Here is a 26,709-nt window from a genome sequence, read left to right as displayed (position 1 = left end):
GGAAATGGTACTGCAGCGTGAATGCCAGTACCAACTGTCTCCAGGACAGCTTCTTCCACCAGGCCATCAGGCTGATTAATTCATTCTGATGCAACTGTATTTCTATATTATATTGACTATCCTGTTGTACATAATATTTATTACAAATTACTATAATTGCACATGGCACATTTGAACAGGGACAAAACGTAAAGATTTTTACTCCTAATTTTTATGAAGGATGTGGGTAATAAAGTGAAATCAATTCAGTTTCTCATACTCACCTCTATTAAACTTGCAGGCCTAGAAATAATATTGAATATCCCTTCATGGAGGAGCAACACCTCATATTCCATCCAGGAAGCTCCAACTTGATAGCATGAACACTGATTTATCTTTCTCCCCAGTTCCTCTTTAATTCCCCCCTCTAGCCTCTTACCTCTTTTCCACATCTGCCCTTGGTATTCCTCCTCCATCCCTCTCTCTAATGGTCCACTCTCCTGTCCTATTAGGTACATTTTCTTTAGCTCTTTACGTTTTTCACCTATCACCTGCCAGCCTCCGGCTCCACCTCCCCTCCCCTACCCACCTGGCTTCACCTTTTATCTTCTAGCTTGTCCTCCTGCCTCTTCCCACACCTTTTTTATTCTGGCATCTTCATCCTTCCTTTCCAGTCCTGAAGAAGGAGTCTTCGTGCAAAACATCGACTGCTTATTCATTTCTATAAATGCTGCCTGACGTGCTGAGTCCCTCCAGCATCTTGTATGTATTGATCCGCAGAATCTCTTGTGTTTATGAAGTTTGCCAGTCTGTTCACCAACTTAAATATTCTTTTATGGCACCACTGATCCCCAGTGGCTGCAACGGAAATCACGTAGAATCACTTGCTTGGGTTACTCCTCGAGCACCTCCAAAACTACAGTTTCTGTCACTACTAAGGATATTTATAGAAACCCTACCTCCTGCAGCTTTCTCTCCAAATCTCTGTGATATATATTTTATTTATTTAATATATATAGTTTATTTTTTTTTTTTTTTTTTATTTTATTGAGATCCCCCTGCGACACTTAAAGTCACACACCGAACAACTCCTAATTTAACCTTAGACTAATCACAGGAGAATTTACAAGCACTAATTAATCTGCTAACCAGTAAATCTTTGGACTGTAGGAGGAAAACGTAGCACACAGAGGAAACCTACACATTCCACAGGGACGATGCACAGACTCCTTACAGACGACGTCGGAATCATCTTCTGAACTCCAATGCCCAGAGTTGCAATAGCGTTGTGCTAACTGCTGCCCTACTGTCACTGCATCTCAATCTTTGGGCTCCCTCTTCGATAGCACTCATTAGACATAGAATCATACATCATGGAAAAGGTCCTATGGCACAATTTACCCATGCTGACTATATTTCCCAGTGAGCTAGTACTACCTGTCCATGTTTGTTCCATAGCCTTCTAAACCTCTCCTTTCCATGTGCATACCTAGATGGCTTTCAAGCATTGCTGATGTGCCCACCTCAACCTCTATTTCTGGCAGCACATCCCCAAAACACTGCACACCTTATGTGAAGAGGCTGTCCCTAGTGTTCCCTTTAAATCATTCTCCTCCGATCTTAAATGTATTGTTTTTTAACAAACCTTCACCAGGAAAAAAGACTGTGCTTTCAGTCTGTATCTGTCCCTCACGATCTCATAAACCACTATCAGGTCACCCTCAGTTTTTATGATTTCAGGGAATGAATTCCTAGTCTATGCAGCCTTTCCTTGTAACTCAGTCCCCAAGTACAGGCAACATATTGGAAAATCTATTCTGCACCTTTTCCAGTATAATAATATATTTCTTATAACAGGGTGCCCAAAACTGTACACAATATTCCAAGTGTGACCTCACCAACATCTCATAGAACTGAAAAGTAACTTGCCAATTCCTACTGTCAGTGCTCTAAGTGATGAGGCCAATATGTCAAATGCTTTCATCACTATCCTGTCTACATGTGAACCTTCTTCACCATTCTGTCTCCTTGTAACACTTCTTCACCATCCAGTCTACCTGTGACCCTTCTTCACCATCCTCTCTACCAATTATTATGATTGTTCTTAACAAAGGGAAACAAAATGAGTAAAAATTCAAACGTATTTATTTCCAGTAATGGCTCTAGCTTCAAATGAGTAAGTGTGCCCAACTCATGGCTTCAACTTGGGCTTCCCAATGTCACTTCCAATTCCGGGTGAACCACCCTTATTTTCCACTGGGAATTGCAGTTCTTTATTATATATACACATAATAACATTTCATCCCCTTTAAAGAAAAAGCAAACACAATACTATGTCCTCATAAACCTGCAAGAATCAATAATGCTATCCAACAAAGATAACTTCAATTGTAATGAGCAAATGCAGTCCCTTACTCACTCATCAACTTTCAATCAGTCCATGTGGTTCTTTGATGATCCCTTTGGGTCTGCTATTTGTCTCCATAGATTAATGGTTTCATGTGCTGTGGTAATATTAGTAAATATTACTATTATTGATAATTAGTAATATTACTATTACTATTAAAATTATTAATATTTTAAGAATGCTGATCAACATGTTCATCTTTTCATATCCTTCTGCCAAGATCCTACCTACTTGTCCATGTTCTTGATCTTGTTGTGTGACCATAATTTGTTTCGCATGCCTAATAATGGAGTTATGGACTCAACCCATGTGATCATGAGTCTTTTTACAAGTTCTATCTGATTCTGTGTTATGAGTTTCTCAAGGTACATCAGGTAATTAACCGAGCTCCTCAAAGACATCTGAATACTCTTCCATTGGAATAGCATGGTCAACCCTGGTCTGTAAAGTCACTAAGAAAAGCTCTTTTCAGGTGGTTGAGCTTTTGACATTTGCTCAGACCTAATATTGGCTGTACTCTATTTTTTACAATCAGTAGTTGTGCCTTTACGTGCTGTGCCTTGCGCTCGAAGGTCACTATACAGTCCCCTTTTATTGGAACAATTTCCCCAATGTTACCTGTCACTTTTAATTTCACTGCGTAAAACTTGCTCTTAAATTTGAGAGTCTTGTAATCATTCATAGAAAGCAAATTCACCTGAGTTCCAGAGTCAAGTTTGAATGGAATTACTGTCTCTTTCACAGTCGCTGAAACAATTCTTTCTGTTTTATCAGCATCCACAACTGGAGAGTCCACAAAGACTTCCTCCAGTGTGCACCATTCTCATAGTAGCCCCAGTTTTGTCACACTTCGCAAAATAATTCCTCTTTCCAGACTTATTACAGGATTTTGCATGAGCAGGACATACGTTTGGGATTTACTTACCTCCACATTTGCACTATTTGCTGTTTGGGACTACCTCTTTGCTTTGGGAAACGCCTTGTGTTCTGCCCCTCTTTTTTCATAGCACACTATGATTTTTCTGTCTTCTGCAGCTTCTTAGCTTGTGATCATGTGGTCTCTTCTGCTCTGCACATATCCATTGCCTTTTCCAGTGTCAAATCTTGTTTTGCAGAGTAATCTTTCTCTAAGAACAGTATCTGGGATTCCACAAACTACTTTGTCCCTAACTAGGGAGTCTCTCAAATCTCCAAACCTCGCAGAATTTACTCAGTGTGTGAAGCTCAGCTATGTATTGGTCAAAGTTAACACCATGTTTCTGGTCACAGGAAAATAATGTCTCTCTCAAACTTGATGTTTTTACTCAGGATAAAATACTTATCAAATTTTGTCATCAAAGCGTCCAATATAAAATCTGTCTCATCAATTTGAAAGCTGTTGTAAAAGTCCAAAACACCTTCACCAATTACATGTAGAAAGATAGATGCTTCCAATTTTTCATCTGCTCCACCAGCTTGACTTGCTGCTGAATATACATTGAATTGTTGTTTGAAGCATTTCCACTTATCAGTAGATTGCAAGTAAACTGCATAGCTGTGGGAGGTCTTAGCTTATTCATAACTGAATTTTTGGGCCTCTCTTCAGGCCTCTCTGTGAGTCTGGTAACCAATGGCAGCTTCAAGACTCAACATGTTCTGTTGCCTCACAGGCCGCCGAAATCCCCCGTTGCGTCTTTTTTCCCCTCATTGGAACTAGTATCTCTTTCTTCGGTGTACACGGTATTCATTTATGTTCCATATTTAGACCTCAAGCGACTTCTGACACCATGTTTCATTTGTTCTTAATAAAGGCAAACAGCGTGGGTAAAAATACAAACACACATTTATTTACAGTAATGGCTCTAGCTCCACACTAGGGCATATGCCCAACTCATGACTTCAGCTTGAACTGAGCGTGTGAGCCCAGCTCCCCAACGTCACTTCTGGTTCTGGGTGAACAGCCAGTATTGCCCACTGGGAACTACAGATCTTTATTATTCACACAAATAATAACACTCATGATCCCTCTTCGCCACCCTGTCTACCCGTGACCTTTCTTCACAACCCTGTCTCCTCTGACCCTTCTTTGCCATCTTGTCTACTCCTGACCCTTTCTCACCACCCGGTCTACGTGTGACCCTTCTTCACCACATTGTCTACCTTTGATTTGTTTGATTTGGGGATTGAACTCTGTAGTTCATGTTATACTGTATTCCTGGTTTCTGGTCATTGCTATTTAGTGTGATTTTGATCGGGACGCACTGGCTCTGTGGCCTGCAGTCAATGAACGACATAACGTTAGATTGAACTGAACTGAGCTGAAACTGAATATTCCTGGACTGTTTTGTTGGCTTTGTGGTTTAATGTTTTATATTCTGTATATTTTTCAATTTTTTTTGGTTGCATGCACAATTTGTTTTTTTTTGTGCATTGGGAGTTTAATGTCTTTCTGAGAAAATGTTCCATGGTTTTCTTTGTTTCATGACTGTCTGTCCAACCTGAATAGCTAGGGGAATGTTGTTCCCCAGACTGTTGTGTTCCAGGAGAGGAATCGTGGAGCACATCCTGAGCTGCTGCCTGAAAGCTCTTGGAGTGGGCCAATATCGCTGGAGACATGACCAGGTATTGAAGACACTCATGGAAGCAATCTTCTTAAGAATCAGTAACAGCAAATGAGTTCAATGCTGCAATCAAGCCATCACCTTTGTGAGAGCTGGAGAGTGACCAGAAGCAAGATTAAAGGCACCCCCAGGGATTCTGGCTCGCGACCACGGCTGACAGCTCATGACTGAGCTGGAGAAACAACTGTTGATCTCACAGCACATTGTCAAGACCACCTTAAGACCAGACAACCTCCTGGTCTCAGAGGCAACAAAAGGCATCATCTTGCTGGAGCTGACAGTGGTGTGGAAGGAGGGTCTGGAGGAGGCTCATGAGAGGCCGCTTGCCAGATATGAGGAACTGGTCAGTGACTGTCAGAGTCAGGGATGGAAGGCAAAATGCCTGGCTGCTGGGGCTTCGCTGGGCAGTCTCTTCACAGAGCCTTCAGCACATTGGGCACCACTGATACAAGGAGAAAGGGAGCCATTGGCAACATCACCGAGGCAGCAGAGAAAGCCTCAAGATGGCTCTGGCTGAAGAGAGCAAGTCCATGAGGATCTGCAGCACATGCTACCAGAACACAAGTCATGGCTTGATCAACCACAGGTGGGCCGCCTGGGTGAGGGTGTCTGAGGTTGAAACACCTGAAAACAACTGATGGCTTCAGGTTACATCTCTGATTATGTGCTCAGTGCATTGTGAGAAGTATTCTTCAAAAGTGGGAAGATGATTATCAGTGTAGTATATTGCATACAATGCTTCATAATAAATGCACTTTGAATTATGTGGTTGTTAAGCACTAATCCCATAAGATCCTATTTTTATTCTTGCATTCTCATCAACTCCCCCACTCATCAGCATCCGATTAAACTAGAAGTCTGTGCGCCTTTGGGATGTGCAAGGAAACCAAATCGTTTTTACGGTTTGTGGTCACAACCAGAGCATGCAAACTCCACCTAAGACAGTGACCAAGATGAGAGTTGAACCAGAATCTGTGAGGCTGCAGCTCTAGCAGTTGGACCACTGTGTTGTAAGTATTTATGGCTTTAAGCTTAGAGTTATAGAGCACTACAGCTCAGGGTCAGGTCCATGACAAGTTATTATTCTGCCTTATTCTATCGATAAGCATATGGACCATACCCCTCCATACCCTTCTCATCAATGTACTTAACCAAACTTTTCTTGAATATTGAATTCGAACCCACATCCCCCGCTGCTGGTGACAGCTTATTCCACCCTCTTACCACCTTTGATTGAGGAAGTTAAGCATTTCACCTTTCACCCTTAAACTACATTAACAAACATTGTGGAGACACAAGGCATTCTGCAGTTGCTGAAGATTTGTAGTAACACACATCAAATCGTGGAGGAACTTTCACCCAAATATGCTGCCTGGCCTGCTGAGTTCCTCCAGCATTTTGTGTTTCAACTTCAGAAACTGATGCAGGTGAGCTTGTAGGCCTTTGTTCCTTAAAATAAAATTATTGTTTTCTTCTCTCATACAGCCAGAACTCACAAGATAAAATAAAAATAGCAATGTAATATAATAAAGGCTTGTGATGATTGGATTTTCTTCTGGTGTTGAGCTCAGTAATTGATTAGGCAGTTAGAACATCTGCCTTTTCATTGCCATAGGCGGCGGTGGAGGTCAAGACATTGGGTATATTTAAAGTGGCGGTCGATAGGTTCTCGATGAGTAAGGGTGTTAAAAGTTATGGGAGAGAAGGCAAGAGAATAGGGTTGATAGGGAAAATAAATCCACTGCAATGGACTGGTAGAGCAGGCATGATGAGCAGAATGACCTAAATCTGCTCCTAAGTCTTATGGTCTTCTGCTCTATGTTCATTTTGACACCAGGTCACAGATTCTGAGAAACAGAATTCCTCAACAACCTTGTGGGTGTCAAGTGAGAATACAAATCACACCTGTTTAATTACTTTTTAATGCACCTCATGCCTCATAAATTGCAGAGGAAAAAACAGAGGCTTAAGTTGCAGAATAGAAAAAATATACATTCCACATTCGAGCAGGTTCCCTCGGGTACTTTGCAAGCACTCGTAAGTATTTTGCTTCCAAATTAATTTCAGCAGAGCTCATGAATCTTGAAGTATCATGTTCTGCTGTACACTATGGACCCATGATCAAAGCTTCCTCAATCTTCACAGCTCTGATGAAAGAAACATACACAGTGGCAACTTTATTAGGTACAACTTTCCAGTACTGGGTAGAAAACCCCCACCCCTGCTATAGCCCATCAAGTTCAAGCTTCAACATATTGTGCATTCAGAGATGCTCTTCTGCACACCACTGTTGTAATGCATGCCTATTTGAACCAGCCTGGCCAATTTTTCCTGACCTTTCCTATGAACAAGGCATTTTCACCCACAAAACTGCCAATCAGGGTTTTTTTTTGTTGTTTTTCGTACCATTCTCTGTAAACTCTAGAGACATTGTGGATGAATATGCCAGAAGATCAACAGTTTTAGAGATACTCAAACCACCTTGTGAAACCAACAGTCATTCCATGGTTAAAATCACTTTGATTATATTTCTTTCCCATTCTGATGTTTAGTTTGAACAACAACTGAACCTCTTGACCATAAGGCTATAAGACCTTAAGGTATAGGAGCAGAATTAGGCCATTTGGTCTATCAAGTTTACTCCACCATTTTGTCACGACTGATCCATTTTCCTCCATCGTTAGTCATGCCCTGACTAATCAAGAATTTATCAACCTCTGCCTTAAGTATACCCAATGACTTGGCCTCCACAGCTGCAACAGATTCACCACTCTCTGGCTAAAGAAATTCCTTCTCATGTCTGTTCTAAAACAATGTCCCTCTATTCTGAGTCTGTGTCCTCTGGTCTTAAACTCCTCCACCACAGGAAGCATCCTCTCCACATCCACTCCATCAAGTCCTTTCAGCATTTGACAGGTTTCAATGAGATCCCTCTGATTTTCCAGTAACTACAGGTTCAGACTTTTCAAACCCTTGTCTATATGCTTTTCTGCATTGAGTTGCTGCCACGTGATTGGCTGATTCAATCGCTGCATGAAGTAGCAGGTGTGCAGGTGTAACTAATGATTGTGGCACTTGTACGGTGCACTGTGCTGCTGTGTATTTCAGGCATTTTTGATTGTTATTTTATTGAGTAAATGTTTATCCACAATGTTTAAATTATATTCTGAATTAGACATTAATACCGTGCCTTTTCCAGTCACATCTTTATTGTATTTGTGCAAAAAAAGATTACATATATCCCACAGATATACTTACTTATCCCTCAGAGTGTGCTGGGACCAATGCCATTTTTGTTAAATCCCATTGAATTTTGCGATTTATTTTCTGCTCACTTATTCTGCATCCCTAATCACGCCTTAAACAGAATGGCTTCCAGGTCAATTGCCAAGGGCAGCTAGAAGTCCAATATTGTGCTGTGGGTATGGAGTCACACAGAAGACACATTGGTTGAGGACAACCAAGATTGCCCTTTGACCACCCAGCTTCCACATACTGTATTCACATTTCCTTATCAAGATACAGTCATGATGCATGCGAACAAGGCCTTTTAGACCATCTAGTCCACGTTATCTAAGCTAGCCCCAGTTGCAAGCATTTCGCTTATGTCTTTCCTACTGATGTACTTGTCCAAATACTTTTTAAGTGATATTAATGTACCTGCCTCAAGCACTTACTCTGGCAATTTGTTCCATTAACTGAAAAAACCCTCAGGCCCCTATTAAACTTTTCCCCTCTCACTCTAAACCTATGGCCTCAATAAGACATAAAACATAGGAGAAGAATTAGGCCATTCTGCCCATTGAATCTGCATCTCCTTTCCTTCACGGCTGATTTATTATCCCCTTCAACTTTATTCTCTGCCTTCTGCCTCTAACCTTCACAAACCTATCAACCACTGCTCTAAATATTCCCAATAACTTGGCTTCCACAGCCAGCTGTGGGAATGAATTCCACAGATTCACCATTCTCTGACTTAAGGAATTCCTCATCTCTGTTCCAAGGGGATATTCCTGTATGCTGAGGCTGAACCCTCTGATCCTGAGCTCCCTCATATTCACTCTTTGTAAGCCTCAATCTAGTTTTTGATTCCCAAACCCTGGAAAAAAATGCACTGAGTGCATTTACCCTCGCTGAAACCCTCATGATATAGAGGTCATTTCATGCCCATGCTAATTTACAGAGCAATCCTATTACCAGACAATTCTCCCTGTAATCTATTCTCTTCACATTTTATCCAGAGTCTATCATCCACCTACAAAGCAGACTAACTGTAGAAATGAAATCCTTTAGTGATGGTATTTGGTATTGGTTTATTATTACGATGAGAAAGTCTGCAGATGCTGGAGCACAACGTGCAACGTACACAAAATGCTGGAAGAACTCAGCAGGTCAGGCAGCCTCAATGGAAATGACTAAACTGTCGATGTTTTGGGCTGAGATCCCACATCAGCCTAGCATTTTGAGTGTGTTGCCCATTGTCTGTGTTGCTTCGGATCATTATTGTCACATGCAGAAGGCATAGTGAAAATCTTGTTTTATATACTCTTAGAACATAGAACATAGAAAACCTAGAGCACAATACAGGTCCTTTGGCCTACAAAGCTGTGCCGAACATGTCCTTACCTTAGGACTGCCTAGGCTTACCCATAGCCCTCTATTTTTCTAAGCTCCATGTACCTAACCAGGAGTCTCTTAAAAGACCCTATCATTTCCACCTCCACCACCGCCACCAGCAGCCCATTCCATGTACTCACCACTCCTTGCGTAAAAAATTTACCCCTGACATCTCCTCCATACCTACTTCCAAGCACCTTAAAACTATGCACTCTTGTGCTAGCCATTTCATCCCTGGAAAAAGATACTTCGACTATCCACATGATTAATACCTCTCATCATCTTATACACCTCTAACAAGTTACCTCTCATCTTCCGTTGCTCCAAGGAGGAAAGGCTGAGTTCACTCAACCTATTCTCATAAGGCATCCGGCCCATTGAGGGCACATCCCTATTATTAATACACCTATCCAGACTCTGTCTCCCTATCTGCTCCTCAATGTCCTTGTTACTAATGGGTGGTCTATAAAAAACACCCAGTAGGGTTATTGACCCCCTTCCTATTCCTAACTTCCATCACAGAGAGTCCATTGACAACCCCTCCATGACTTCCTCCTTTTCTGCAGCTGTGACACTGTCCCTGATCAACAGTGCCACGTCCCCACCTCCTTTGTCTCCCTCTTTGTCCTTTCTGAAACATCTAAAGCCTGGCACTTGAAGTAGCCATTCCTACCCCTGCACCTCCAAGTCTCTGTAATGGCCACAACATCGTAACTCCAAGTACTGATCCACACTCTAAGCTCATTGGCTTTGTTCATAATACTCCTTGCATTAAAATAGACACATCTCAAACCATCTGTCTGAGCGCTTCCCTTCTCTATCACCTGCCTATCCTCCCTCTCGCACTGTCTCCAAACTTTCTCTATTTGTGAGCCAACCGCCTCTTCCTCAGTCTCTTCAGTTTGGTTCCCAACCCCCTGCAAACTCTCCCCAGTAGCCTCAGCAAACCTTCCTGCCATGATATTGGTCCCCCCGGGATTCAAGTGCAACCCATCCTTTCTGTACAGGTCACACCTGCCCCATAAGAGGTCCCAATGATCCAGAAATCTGAATCCCTGCCCCCTGCTCCAATCCCTCAGCCACGCAGTTATCCTCCACCTCATTCTATTCCTATACTTACTGTCACATGGCACAGGCAGTAATCCTGAGATTACTACTGAGGTCCTGCTTCTCAACTTCCTTCCTAACTCACTGTTGTCTTTTTTCAGGACCTCCTCTTCATACAGATCAAATCATTACACAGTGAATTGAGAAAGGAATAAATGGAAGTTCAAAGTAAATTTTATTATCAAAGTATATATATGTCACCATATATAACCCAGAGATTCATTTTCCTGCAGTTATTCTCTGCAAATCTATAGAATAGTAACTATAACAGGATCAATGAAAGATCAACCAGAATGCAGAAGACAGCAAACTGTGCAAATGCAAATATAAATAAATAGCAATGAATAAAAAGTTCATGAGATAACAAGATAAAGAGTCCTTAGCTTGGGATTACTGCTGTGGGAACATCTCTGTGAAGGACTAAGTGAGTTTAGTTATTCCCTTTTTTCAAGAGCCTGATGGTTGAGGGGTAGTGACTGTTTTTGAACCTGATGATGCAAGTCCTGAGGTTTTTGTACCTTCTACCTGATGGCAGCAGCGAGAAAAGAACATGGCCTGGGCGTGAGAATCTCTTGTGATAGATGCGGCTTTCTTGAAACAGTGTTTCATGTAGATGTGCTCAATGGTTGGAAGGGCTTTAACTGTGTTTAACTAGTGGGCCGGATGCACCAACTTTTGTAAGATTTTCTGTTCAAAGGCATTGGTGTTTCCATACCAAGCAGGCAGTAAATACACTCTCCACAACACATTTATAGAAGTTGTTAACACCTATAGAAGAATAACAATGCAGAATGAAATGCAAAAGCAAACAAAAGAGTGCGGTGCAGGTAAGCAATAAATGCAAGGTCATAACAAGGTAGATATTGAGGCCACAACTCCATTTTTTGTATAAAATGACGAATCCGGAGTCTGATAGCTGTGGGATTAGAGCTATTTTTTGAAAATAACGAGGGAGGCAATGGGACAAAGGTGGATAGAGTGCAAAGGAGATTCAAGGGAATGTTGCCAAGTCTTGAAGGCCTGAGTTATAAGGCAAGGTTAGGCAGGGTAGAACTTCATTCCATTGAGTTCATGCAACAGAGGAATGACCTTCTAGAGATATATAAAATCATGAGGGGTATCTTTCTCCCAGAGAAAGGGAACCCAAAAGTAAAGTGCACAGATATGAGGTAAGAGATGAAAGATTCGAAAGGGGTCTGAAGAACATTTTCTCACAGAGTATGGTGCATATGTGGAAAATGCTGTCAGAGGAATCAGAATCAGAATCAGGTTTATTATCACCGGCATGTATCGCGAAATTTGTTAACTTAGCAGCAGCAGTTCAATGCAATACATAATCTAGAAAAAATAATAAATAAATAAATTGCAGTTTATGTATATTAAATAGATCTAAAATGATGCAAAAAACAGAAATAATATATATTTAAGAAGTGAGGTAGTGTTCAAAGATTCAATGTCCATTTAGAAATCAGATGGCAGAGGGGAAGAAGCTGTTCCTGAATCGCTGAGTGTGTGCCTTCAGGCTTCTGAACCTCCTACCTGGCGGTAACAGTGAGAAAAGGGCATGCCCTGGGTGCTGGAGGTCCTTAATAATGGACGCTATCTTTCTGAGACACCGGTCCCTGAAGATGTCCTGGGTACTTTGTAGGCTAGTACCCAAGATGGAGCCGACTAAATTTACAACCCTCTGCAGCTTCTTTCGGTCCTGTGCAGTAGCCACGCAGCCCCCCTATACCGGATAGGGATGCAGCCTGTCAGAATGCTCTCCACAGTACATCTATAGAAGATTTTCAGTGTATTTGTTGACATGCCAAAATCTTTTCAAACTCCAAGTGAAGTATAGCCACTGTCTTGCCTTCTTTATAACTGCATCGAGGTTAGATCCTCAGAGATCTTGCCACCCAGGGACTTGAAAACTGCTCACTCTCTCCACTTCTGATCCCTCTATGAAGATTGGTATGTGTTCCTTTGCTTTACCCTTCCAGAGGTCCACAATCAGCGCTTTCATCTTACAGATATTGAGTGCAAGGTTGTTGCTGCGATACCACTCCACAAGTTGACATATCTTGCTCCTGTACGCCCTCTCATCACCACCTGAGATTCTACCAACAATGGTTGCATCATTAGCAAAATTATAGATGATATTTGAGCTATGCCTAGCCACACAGTCATGTGTATACAGAAAGTAGAGCAGTGGGCTAAGCACTAAGGTGCGCCACTGTTGACTGTCAGCAGGAAGGATATGTTATCACCAATCAGCACAGATTGTGGTCTTCCAGTGAGGAATTAGAGAATCCAATTGGAGAAGGAGGTACAGAGACCCAGGTTCTGCAACTTTTCAATCAGGATTGTGGGAATAGTTGTGTTAAATGCTGAGCTATAGTCGATGAACAGCATCCTGACGTAGGTGTTTGAGTTGTCCAGGTGTTCTAAAGTCGTGTGAAGAGCCATTGAGATTGCATCTGCCATTGACCTATTGTGGCAATAGGCAAATTACAATCAGTCCAGGTCCTTGCTGTGGCGGGAGTTCAGTCTACTCATGACCAACCTTAAAGAGCATTTCATCACTGTGGATGTGAGTGCTACTGGGCGATAGTCATTAAGGCAGCTTAAATCATGAAGGAAATGTACAAGATGGTAAAACTCATAGATCAAGTGGACAGCCAGAGGCTTTTTCCTCAGGCAGAAATTGCTATTACAAAGGGGCATAATTTTAAAGTGTAAGGGGGATGCCAGAGGTCCATTCTTTACACAGAGAGTGGTGGGTGGGTGTATGGAATGCCCTGCCCTCCTTCACTTCAAAGAGAAAAACTCTAGTCTTTATGAAGGGTTCAGCCCAAAACACAAACTTCAGAACTTTGTGGGTGTAGCTTGATTCACCTACCCTCATAAAACATACTCTCTAATCCAGGCAGCATCTGGGTAACTCTTCTCTACCCCATCTCTACTCCGTTCCACATCCTTCCTATAATGAGTCAAACTGTATGGGATTGCCCACATCCTCAACCCTCAAGCTAGCTTGTACTTAAAAAACCAAAACTACCTCACTACTTTTTTTATTTCGTATATTTTCCACTAATTATTTACTCAACTATTTAATATATATTTCTACTGTTTTTCACTTTTCTTTTCTCCTCTCTATTATCATGTATGCGGATACAATAGGGTCTTTTAAGAGACTCCTGGACAGGTACATGGAGCTTAGAAAAATAAAGGGCTATGGGAAACCCTAGGTAATTTCTAAGGTAAGGACATGTTCGGCACAGCTTTGTGGGCTGAAGGGCCTGTAATGTGTTGTAGGTTTTCTATGTATTTCATTGTACTGCTGCCGTAAAGTTAACAAATTTCACGGCATTTGCCGGTGATATTAAACTTGATTCTGATTCTGGTTCTTAGATAATAAATTTACTTTGAAGTTTAAAATTGCCTTTCTTGTTTATATAAGAATAATTTATAAAAGCATAACTTTTTCTCACTGGCACATATCGGATTTCCTGTTGAAAGTTGTTCGTGTATCTCCTTGTCTCTTTTTTTCACGCTCGACTTTCTGGAACATAATAGCTTGCTCTCTTCAAGCAATGTCTTCCTCATATCCTCCCTGGCTCTTTAGTGAAATATCTTAACCTTTAAATCCCCTATTAACCTTTAAAATCGATGATTAAACCAATCTCTCTCATGGAAGACACTGGGGGAAGAAGGACAGAGTCACAAATGCACAGATCATTTCCGCAGAACAGCCCAGCTGTTGTGAGCAGTGACTTTTTGCAGTCTTTGATTATAAATGTAATTCACTTGTGTTGCCATGACTGCACATATGAAGGAAGCTGGCAAGTGGACGTACATATACGGCAGCGGCAACTTCCTTTTGAAGAAGCAAGCTTAACCAGAGGCAAAGCATTTCAAAGCTACAACACAGTATAGCATCAGCAATTAGTTGTTCGTGGTTCAGAACTTCTGTGAAGGGTCGGGTAGGCAAATAAGAATGGCCTACCTTTTTTTTAAAACATTAGGGAAGATCTTAAGCTCCTTAAAGTTTTTTACAGCCAGGGGTGGTAATGAGAATAAGCACCCACTCCCTATTAAATGTTCCCAATGCCGTGAGCCTCAGATAGCCTCTGAAAACCAAGTCCAGCTCCTGGCCTTCAAGCGTGGCTTATCTTCTATGCTCAGTGGAACTGTTTATGGTTGGCCTCATCAGCTGTGGTTTGCAGCTCATCTCGGAGAAAAGGGAAACTCTGATCTCAAACCTCCACTGCCATGTGGCTATACCCCTCATGGGGAAGGCTTTGAGGGAATCCCCAAAGAAAAATCTGGAGCTGGAGTCCCTACGGCAGTCTTACGTTAAGTTCAATGCTGAATGGCAACTCCTGCAACGCCACTGGTGCCAAACTGTATCAGTCTCTGCCGTTCCTTTGGGTTTATCAGATGCATGGAGTGGGGGAGCCTGCTACGTAGGTAACAGCTTGCTCTCCAGATTGTACTGCCCTGGCTTGCATGTCTAGACAGCTAGGGCACAACATCTATGGTCAACTTTGACCATGACCGACAGAGGCTTCACAGGAAGGATTAGTTTTATATATAAAACACTACTACACAGAAACAGGCCCTTCGGTTCTCTTAAATGCTACAATTGAACCCACATCTACCACACTTGTTCTGCACTCGCACCACCCACTGAGTGTAGAATTTGCCCCTCAAATTCACCTTAAATATTTCTCTTATCACCCTAAGTCTATGACCTCTCATTCTATTCTCACCCAACGTGAGGAATAAAATCCTGTTTTTACTCACCATGTATGAAGGCAATTTTTAAAAAATTGTTAGAAAGCATTTGGCAGAGGGCAAAATGTCAAAGGCAGTCAGGGCATTGCAGGAGTAGGGTTTCAGTGATCACCTACAGACTGTTCTGCCTCAGTGGATGTCTGTTGGGTGGAGAAATCCTTTCCGTCAACTCCCTGCAGATTACAGACTGGGAGAATTCCTACCCAATAAATTGACCATGGAGGTAAGAGAGGTGACCAGAAACTAGGTCTTCTTGACTTTCAGAAGATTCTGAGAGCAGCAGGAGAGGACAAAAAGGTTTAGGGACTGAATTTCATTCTGAAGTTTCCATGTATGGACCTCTTTTCATATACTGACAGAGTTCCTCCAACTATTTCTTCCATGCAATGAAAGCTCCCATAAAGAGCATCAGGTTAACAAGCCAATCAGCTGCTTATGTGTTCTGATTGGTGTTGGTGAGTGGAGGGAAGTAGTCTCAGGAGGCCCCCTGCATCAGGACTGAATTAGAACAGGGCCCCACCTGACTGTGAAACATAAAACATAGAGCAGTACAGCACAGGAGAACGTCCTTCAGTCTATGATGTTTGTGTTGAACACAACACCAAATTAAAGTAAATCTCTTCTGCCTGCACATTATCCATATCCCTCCATCTTCTGCATCTCCATGTGTCCATATAAAAGCCTTTTAGTGCTTCCACCACTACCCCTGGAAACCTATTCCAAGCTCCCTGTGTAAAAATACTTAGAATCATAGAGCCACAACAAAGAAACAAGCCCTTTGGCCCATTTAGTCTGTGCCAATCTAATATTCTGCCTAGCCCCATCAACCTACCATAGACCTCTATACTGTTCTTGTCCATGTACCTATCCAAATTCCTCTTGAATGCTGAAACTGAACCCACATCCATTACTTCCACTGGCAGCTTGTTCTACACTTGAACCACCCTCTGAGTGAAGAAGCCCCCTCATAAATATTTCACCTTTCACCCTTAACCCATGACCTCGATTTCTAGTCTCATGCAATCATAGTGGAAAAAACATTAGCCCTATCTAAACACCTCATAATTTTGTATACCTCTATCAAATCTCCCCTCATTCTCCTACACTTTAGTAAATAAAGTCCTACCCTATTCAACCTTTCTCTATAATTCCGGTGTGCTGTAATAACTATGTTCTCTGTTCAGTTGTCATAGCAACACAGTACAGAAACAACTCCTTCGGGCCAAAATGCCCATCCAAGCTAGTATTATTTGCCATTTTCAATTTAAAGTCCCAACTTATTCAACCTTTCCCCTGCAACTCACATCTCCTTTAAACTTTCTCCATCTCACCTTTTTTTTAATTTTGAGCTACAGCATGGTAACCGGCCCTTCCGGCCCAATGAACCCACAGAACCCAATTACACCCATGTGACCAATTAACTTATTGACCCATGTGCTTTGGAATCTGGGATGAAACTGGAACACCTGAAGTAAACCATGCAATCACAGAGAGAACGCTGTCCTTACAGACAGCAGTGGAAAAGCGCATTGTCTTGCATTTGACATCTCTTTGCTGGGAAAAGGATTCTGTCTACCCCTATCTATGCTTCTCATCATTTTATAAGCATATTAAAGGGAACAGGAAGAGACGGCAACCCCAGAGGGACACCAAGCTGAAGGACACTGGAAAATGCGTTAATATGATCCTCTTCGCTCATGAGAGGAAACCTAACTTTGGTCTCCAGGGCAAAGTCAGTCAAATGAGGCAGAAAAAAAACCTGAAGGATGAATGAATATGAAGGGATATTGCAAATACTGTTGTGATGGTGATAAAGTTTCAAGGACATTCTCAAAGGCTGCCAGCTGGAGTTTTCAAAGACATCTTCAGCCTCCACTGCTGCAGTCAATGGGTTTCAGTTGCTTCAAAAGGGTGTCAATCATACCAGCACCCAGGAAGAAAATAGAGAGCTGCCTCAGAAACTATCACTCATATCTACTGTGATGAACTGCTTTAAGGGGGTGGTCATGAGGAGAATTAATTCCTCCCTCCCTCTATGGACTCAGTCTGCATTTCTCATTGCCTCAGTAAATTGGCCAGGATAATCAAGGACACAACCCATGCTGGATATTCTCTCTTCTCCTCTCTCCCAATGAGCAGAAGATACAAAAACTGAGAACGCTTATGATGAAGCCCGAGGACAGCTTGTACCTTGCTGTTTTAAGACTATTGAACAGCCCACTGGTCTGATAAGATATTGAGATTGAGATATTGATATTGATATTGAGATCCACCATAAGATATTTATTTCAAAGTAAATTTATTATCAAAGTACATACAGTACATGTTACCATATTTTACCCTGAGATTAATTTTCTTGTGCGCATTCACAATAGAACAAAGAACTACAATAGAATCAATGAACAATGGCACAGAAACACTGACAAACAACAATTGTGGAAAAAAATCTCTGAGAAAATACAAAAACAAATGATGATGATAATAATTTGGATAGAATTAAACATGAACTTTAGACTAGATATTAAACATAAAGAAAGGTGCAATTGAGCTAATAGAACACAAAACAGAGCAGCCGAATACAATACAACCGACGGATGAACGTGAAACATACAAGTATCTGGGATATCTACAAGCAAAGAAAATACATCATAGTATATGATAAAGGGAAAACTTTTGACAGAATTTACTTCAAGGCATAAGAAAATCTGCCAAACAGAACTCAGTAATAAACACATAACAAAAGTAGAATCACTTTCATTATACCCATATTAAACTATTCTTTTGGCATAGTGTCCTGGTCCAAAACTTGATCTATAAATTTACAAAGGAAAATAAGAACTGGAATTACAAATTTTAGACAACACACACAAAATGCAGGAGGAATTCAGCAGGCCAGGCAACATCTATGGACAAAAGTACAGTCAATGTTTCGGGCCAAGATTCTTCATTAGGACTGGAAAAAAAAGATCAGGAGTCAAAGTGGGAAAGTGGAGGGAGAGGATGAAGAACCGTAAAGTGATAGGTGAGACCTTAGTGGTGTGAGGAGTGAAGTAAAGAGCTGGGGAGTTGATTGGTAAAAAAGAGATACAGGGCTGGAGAAGGGGGATTCTATAAGGAGAGGACAGAAGGCCATGGAAGAAAGGAAAAGGGGGGAGGAGCGCCAGAGGGACTTGATAGGCAGGTAAGGAGATAAAGTGAGAAAGGGAAATGGAAATGGGGAATGGTGAGCGTTGAGGTCATTACAGGCAGTTCAAGAAATCAATATTCATGCCATCAGGTTGTGGCCTACCCAGACGGAATATAAGCTGTTGCTTCTCCAAACTGAGTGTAGCCTCATTGTGACAGTAGAGGAGGCCATGGACTCATATGTCGGAATGGGAATGGGAAGCGGCAAACCATTTTAATTCCACTTCCCATTCCCATTCCAACATATCACTCCATGGCCTCCTCTACTGTTGAAATAGGACCACACTCAGGATGGAGGAGCTACACCTTATACTCCATCTGAGTATGCTCCAACCTGATAGCATGAACATCAATTTCTTGAACGCCTGGTAAGGTCCCCTTCCCTTCACCATTCCCCATTCCCATTTCTCTTGCTTTATCACCTCCCTCTGGTGTTCCTGTCCCTTTTCTTTCTTCCTTGGCCTTCCGTCCTCTTGCAGCAGATTCCCCCTTCTGAAGCCCTGTATCGCTTTCACCAATCAACTTCCCAGCTGTTTACGTCACCCCCCCCCTCCCAGATTCACCTATCTCCTTGAGTTTCTTCCTCCCCTCCTCCCACTTTCTTACTCTGAATCCTCTTCTTTTTATTCAGTCCTAATGAAGGGTCCCAGCCTGAAACGTCGACTGTACCCTTTTCCATAGGCCTGCTGAGTTCCTCCTGCATTTTGTGTTCGTTGCTTGGATTTCCGGCATCTTCAGATTTTCTCTTGTTTGTGATTTGATGAATTTTAGAAAACACAACGTGCACTCGAACGAGCTAAGATTAACACTACCGAGGATAGAAGGAAGAGCGGGAATAACAGATGAAAAAAAAATACGCAGCAGTCAGATGTGTGGATATATGTTCTTGAATAAAATCAGGATTCAGCATTTCTCATAGGCATTTGCAATTCTGATAAGAAGTACATATCACTAAACTTAAGTGAATGCAAAACTGAGAAAAATGGAGAAATTATCAATATAGAAGAGCATGACCTTCCATGGAAGCTTGCCACTCAATCTGGGCAGGCTAGATGTTGACAAGGAGGTGTCGAGTGCCTGGCTTAAAGTTGAGGACCTCTTCCTAGAAACAGAGGAGTTCCTTGTGGCAATACAGTAGCAGGAAGTTAATAGAATACCAATGAGCAAAAATGCATCATAAAAGGCCAACACATTCAAGGTGATAAATGCAGAAAATGCCAAGAGAAACCAGAAACAATCACCACAGTACAGGATCCTACTGCAGTTTAACTCAATCTGATTACTTAAACAGGCAAAATCAAGAGGCAAGCATCATTCTCCAAAATCTTGTTTTAAAATATAAAGTCATAAAGGAAACCATGCCTTACTATAAATACAAGCCTAATCGAGTTTTAGAGTCAGGGTCCTACAAATTAAATTACCAATCGATCACAATAGATAGGACAATCCATAATAACTGTCTGGATATAATAACACAGGATAAACAAGCAAGAACAGCTTATTTAGTGGATATAGCCATTCCAAACATACATAATTTATAGAAATCAGTAAGTGATAAACATCAGAAATATGCTGAATTAAAAGAGGAAATTGAAGGACTATTGAACATGAATAGGGTATACATTGTCCCGATAGTAATGTCTACAACTGGTATCATCAGATAGTCACTACACAATAACATTAAACAATTAGGCCTACACAGTAATATTTATGTAAATCTCCAAAAAACCACAATACTAAACACCACTCGATAGTCCAATGTTTCCTAACAATTGAGAAATGAGTGTTCTTGGCTATGTCTGTACCTCAGATTTTACCAGCTTGAGCTGAGAAAAATAAAAATACAACAATATTAATAATAATAACCCAAATGAGGGTTTTCTGTCCCTTATTGGGTGTGTCCATAGGTGGTGGATTGGGGAAAGCTCTGCAGATATGCAGAGCAGGTGGGAAGTAAAATACCACCCACGGACCAAATCAAAAACAAATCCAGGCACGTCTGTACCCAATTGAGGCAGTGCTCTGGTCAGCGTCTGTTCTCCATGTTAGGGGCAGTTGAAACCAAAACCTCTTTGCTCTAGAAATGGAGAAATGTCTAGAGAATAGTGATAAGGCTGCTGCCTGGGGATCGCCAGGGCGTGCCTGGAGCTAGCACTGGGTGTGACAGTATGCAATCTGCTTGTGTTGCACTACCAAATAGGCGGACAGGCAGTGGGAAACCTGAAAAAGATATGGCCAGCACTCAAAGTAGCCCACCAACACCACAGGCTGTGACTGCTGTAGGTGTTTCTCAGGGGAGCTGTCCACTTACAACTGAGACCACGTAAGCAGTTAAAAGGAGAAATACATGCATGAAATGGTCATTAGATGTAAACACATTCATAATGTGTGTATATTATCGAGTAATGGAACTTGAGGCTGACATGACAGGATACAGGGACAAAGTTCATCAACAGTTTATCGCACAATATCCCTTCATGTAAGTAAATGAACAATGAATACCAGATCAATGTGGAGTGATAGAAAAAAATCAACTTAATCCCTATAGACATGTGAAACTTAATAAAACACGAAGTTGCACAAGAGCTAGAAAAAAATATCAACCTAAAGACCACGACAATACTGTACAAGAAAATAATGAAGATACCCCCCGCTTGAAGAGCTGATGAAGATAGACTTACTTCAACAATTGCTCCACAACGTGATGGTAACAGCAACAACGCAGATGTAGAGTCACCATAAATGAAGCTGAGCTGACAGACAAAATTATTCTGACGTTTAACATCACACTAACAGAACACAAGGGCACTGAACCAACAAAATGACCGAACATATGAAAACAACGCATAACCTAAATTTGTAAAATTGTTAATACCCTCAAATATATTATATTACCACAATATTTAGGAAAACTTGAAACATTTGAAGAACTACTTACGATAACGTATTACACAGCATTAGCAGCTGTGTAGTGCAAAGGGTCCATAAGAGAGGCATTCATTAATAGAAACACAAAACTGAGTAATGGAATGAGACCACCTACATAGCAGAAGAGTTGAAGAACTAAAATTGAAACCTTATGGGTAGTAATAGCCACCTAATGGAGTAGCCACCTGAGCAAGAAAGTTAAGAGAAAAACTAAGTAAGTACTAAGGAATATAAGGTTCCTACAAGTTACAATCAAACTAACAAAAGCATTTTAGAATTTATAAATATACTAAAACAAATGCTTGGTGCATAGAAAGCTAGACTAAATAGACACATTAAATGCAACAGATAAAGTAAACAGAGTTATCAGTTCAGGAACAGTGAAAAAGGTTTATACGGGAGTTGAAACTAAATTCAATGCACCAACACCAGCACAGAATTACTAACAAACATAAGTAATGAATTCTTGGTCTAATATCACAAACAAGAAGAAAGCTGGATGAGGGAAAAAGAATACACTCACACAACTGAAGACATGCAATCACCTGATGTTACAATCGATTTGCTAAAAGTGGTTAAAAAAAATTGCCTACACCTGGAAAAGTGCCGACAGTGATAATATTCATAACTATTACTATAAATTATTTACTTGCGTTTATCCATACCTATTAATAAAGATCATGAATTTTCTGAAAAATCCTGAAAAATTGCCCAAATTTTTGACAGAAAGTCAAACATATCTCTTACCTAAAGGAGAAATCACAAATGACACTTCAAAATATCATCCTATTACCTGGGTACAATCAATGTATAAAACTGTAACATCAATCTTTCTCACAACGAATCTCCATACACTTAGATAACTATAATATACTTAAACAAGAACAGAAAGGGTGCCATAAAGGTATGAAATGATATAAAGAACAACAGATAAAAGATTCTGTATTTGTAAATCTAGTGTTGCAGAAAAGCAGAAATCTTTCATGTTGTTATACTGACTAACAAAAAGCTTTTGAGTTTGTTCCACACTCATGATTTATAGAAGTTCTTAATACATATAAACTACAGTCAATACTTGTGAAATTCATACAACATCTGATGAAGTATGGGCATACTATAATCATCCTATCTATTAGTGCCCAAGAAGAACAACCACCACTATCACAATTGATCGAGACATTTTCCAGGGTGATTCTCTAAGCCCACTATGGCTCAGTCTGGCTTTAAACCTGCTCTCTAATTTACCGAATCAGATGAAAATTTGGTATCAGATTAGAAACAGCTAAACAATTTATACCTTCACACACCTTCCATACATGGATGATATGAAATTATATGCTTCTACATTAGAAGAGCTAAAGCAATGAATTCAAATAGAACATAGAATAGTACAGCACATTACAGGCCCTTCAGCCCACAATATTGCGCTGACCCTCAAACCCTGCCACCCATATAACCTCCCACCTTAAATTCCTCCATATACCTGTCTAGTAGATTGATAAACATCACTAGTGTATCTGCTTCCACCACTGACCCAAGCAGTGCATTCCACGCACCAACTGCTCTCTGAGTGAAAAACCTTCCTCTAATATCCCCCTTGAACTTCCCTCCCCTTACCTTAAAGCCAAGTCCTCTTGTACTGAGCAGTGGTGCCCTGGGGAAGAGGCGCTGGCTATCCACTCTATCTATTCCTCTTAAAATCTTGTACACCTCTATCATGTCTCCTCTCATCCTCCTTCTCTCCAAAGAGTGAAGCCCTAGCTCCCTTAATCTCTGATCATAATGTATACTCCCCAAACCAGGCAGCATCTTGGTAAATCTCCTCTGTACCCTTTCCAATGCTTCCACCTAGTGAGGTGACCAGAACTGGACGCAGTACTCCAAGTGTGACCTAATTAGAGGTTTATAGAGCTGCATCATTACATTGCGACTCTTAAAGTCTATCCCTCGACTTATGAAAGCTAACACCCCATAAGCTTTCTTAACCACCCTATCTACCTGTGAGGCAACTTTCAGGGATCTGTGGACATGTACCCCCAGTTCCTTCTGCTCCTCCACATTACTAAGTATCCTGCCATTTATTTTGTACTTTGCTTGGAGTTTGTCCTTCCAAAGTGTACCACCTCACACTTCTCCGGGTTGAACTCCATCTGCCACAATAGTAGAACTATATTCTAAAGGCATAAGCATGGACTGGATGAGTTCAGAAATTTACAGGTGCAACAGAGCTAATATAATACAAAACAGAGCAGCAGGTTGCAATACAAGTGACGGATGAACATGAAACATATAAATACCTGGGATATCAACAAGCGAAGAAGATAGATCATTGTGTGCTACAGGGAAAACCTTCAACAGAATAAGAAAATCTGTCAAACAGAGCTCAATAGTAAAAATATAACAAAGACAATAAACACTTTTGCTATATAACATATTCTTTTAGCATAATATCTTGGTCCAAAACTGATCTGGAAAATTTGCAAAGAAAAATAAGAAGTGAAATGACAAATTTTAGAAAACACTATGTACACTCTAATCCACTTAGATCAGCACTACCTATGAAAGAAGGAGGAAGAGGAATAATAGACTTAAAAGATTTACACAACAGTGATATAAAACTTCCAAGGATATTTTTCATCAACAAAAACAGGATTCAGCACTCCATGTGAACATACGCAATTCAGATAAGAAGTTTACACTACTGAACTTACAAAGCAAAACACACACAAAAATGGTGGAGATATTCTGCAGACCTGGCAGCATCTATGGAATTGAATAAATGGTCGACGTTTGGGCTGAGATGCTTCTTCAGGATGCAGATGGAAGGGGGAAGAGATCAGAATAAAAAGGTAGGTGGAAGGAAAGGAGGCTGGCTGGAAAGTGATAGATGAGGCCAAGTGGGAAAGGTAAAGGGCTGAAAGAGAAGGAATCTGATAGGAGAGGAAAGTGAATCATTGAAGAAAGGAAAGGAGGAGGGGACCCAGGGGAAGAAACAGGCAAGTGAGAAGAGGGAAAAGGGCAGAGTGGAGAATAGAAAAAGAGGGGAGGGGGAGGGAAAAATTTAACAGAAAGAGAAATCGATGTTCATCCCTTCAGGTTGAAGGCTGCCCAGACGGAATATAAGTTGTTGCTCCTCCACCTTGAAGATAGTCTCATATTGGCACAAGAAGAGACCATGGACCAACATGTTGGAATGGGAACAGGAAACAGAATTAAAATGTTTGGCCACTAGGAAGCTCCACTTCTGGTGGATGGAATGTTCTGACAAGGTTGTACTGGTCCCTAGAAAGATCCTCTGGTATGATAACGTCATGGGATTTAAAGTTACTGACCCTTTCCACCTCTGAAACCCCTGATGAAAACTGGTTCATAAACTCCTAGTTTCCTCCTCCTGTAGTCAATAATCAGTTCTTTGGCTTTCTGATGTTGAGTGAAAGGTTGTTGCAGAGGCACCATTCAGCCAAATTTTCAGTCTCTCACCTATATGCCTACCTGACTCCTATTCTATCTGCACTTCCATTTCTCTATAATTTTAACAGTCTAATCTGCATTCTTCTCCAAGTGGACCATAACCTTCTCATAGGGTTTGGAGGCTTGCTTGTCTCAATGACCTGGAGAGCTATGCTCACTGGAGTCAGGCTTTTATGCTTTGGCTCTTGCTAGTGTCACCAAAGCCAAACAGATGAAAGTGTAGAGGCGGTCCTCCAGGTACAGGAGTTCATCTCTTGGCTAACAACCCTGACTGGTCAAAAAATAGTTAATGGACCAGCAATGATGAATCCTTCTACATCTGTGTGTGACTGTATGGATAGACAGAAATAAAGTAGAGGACCTTCATTGCTGCCCTAATTGCCAATGGTGTAAAGAGCAGGAAGGGGTAGTAGGTAAGTAAGTAATCTGCATTCTATAACACAATGGATTCTACAGATGTTGGAAATCCAGATTAACCCACACAAAATGCTGGGGGAGCTCAACAGTTCAGGCAGCATCAATGGAAAAGATTAAACAATCAACATTTTGGGACCTCGAATGGCACAAAGTGTCTTGGCCCAAAGTGTCAACTGTTCAGTCTTTTCCACAATATTGCCTGCTGAGTTCCTCCAGAATTTTGTGAGTGTGTGTTAACTTGTATCCTTTTATTGTTTTTTTCTTGTGCTACCTCAATGTTCTGCTGTAATGAAATAATCTATATGGATGGCATGCAAAACAAGATTTATTCTTATTATTTACTGCTCCAGCATCTGTAGAATCTCTTGTGTTTATGAGTTACTGTCTATTCACTTCCATAGATGCTGCCTGACCTGCTGAATTCCTCCAGCATTCTGTGGGTGTTGCTTTGGATTTCCAGCATCTGTACAAACTCTTCTGTTTATGAGCCTGAAAAGTCAATTGTTTCATATCCTCCCTTTGATGCTGAGTTTCTCCATCACTTTGTGTGTGTTGCTCAAACATCCATCACTGGCTCAAATGTGGAGGTTGTATTATACCTATGGGTTTCCATTTCAGTCTAATTGGTTTATACATATCAGTACATGAGATGTTAACAAGTTATTGTTATAAAGACAACTCAAGCCTGTTTTAAAAAGGTGGTTCAAATAACTACCAAGCACAAATTAGAATGTATAAACACAAGAGATTCTACAGATGCTGAAAATCTGGAGCAACACACACAAAATGTCAAAGGAACTCTGCAGGTTGGGCATCAATCAACAAACAATCAACATCTCCTGATTGGGGATGAGATGAAGAGACTCATGCCCAAAACATCAAATGTTTATTCCTCTCCATAGATGCTGCCTGACCTGATGAGTTTCTCCAGCGTTCCATGGGTGCTGCTTTCAATTTCCAACATCTGCACAAACTCTTGTCTTTATGAGCCTGAGAAGTCAGTCATTCCTTCTTCTCCATAGACGCTGCCTGGCCTGCTGAGTTTCCCCTAGCACTTTGTGTGTGTTGCTCAAACATCCATCGCTGACTCAAATGTGGGAGATCTTAAATGTGCTGGTTGTTTCAGTCTAATTCTTTTATGCATATCAGTATATGGGATGTTAACATCAGTTATGTGATTGCTATAAAGACAACTTTAAGCTTGTTTTAAAAGGC

Source organism: Hypanus sabinus, chromosome 3, assembly GCF_030144855.1.
Source record: "Hypanus sabinus isolate sHypSab1 chromosome 3, sHypSab1.hap1, whole genome shotgun sequence".
NCBI classification, from domain to species: Eukaryota; Metazoa; Chordata; class Chondrichthyes; order Myliobatiformes; family Dasyatidae; genus Hypanus; species Hypanus sabinus.
Note: the sequence above shows the minus strand (reverse complement) of the source record.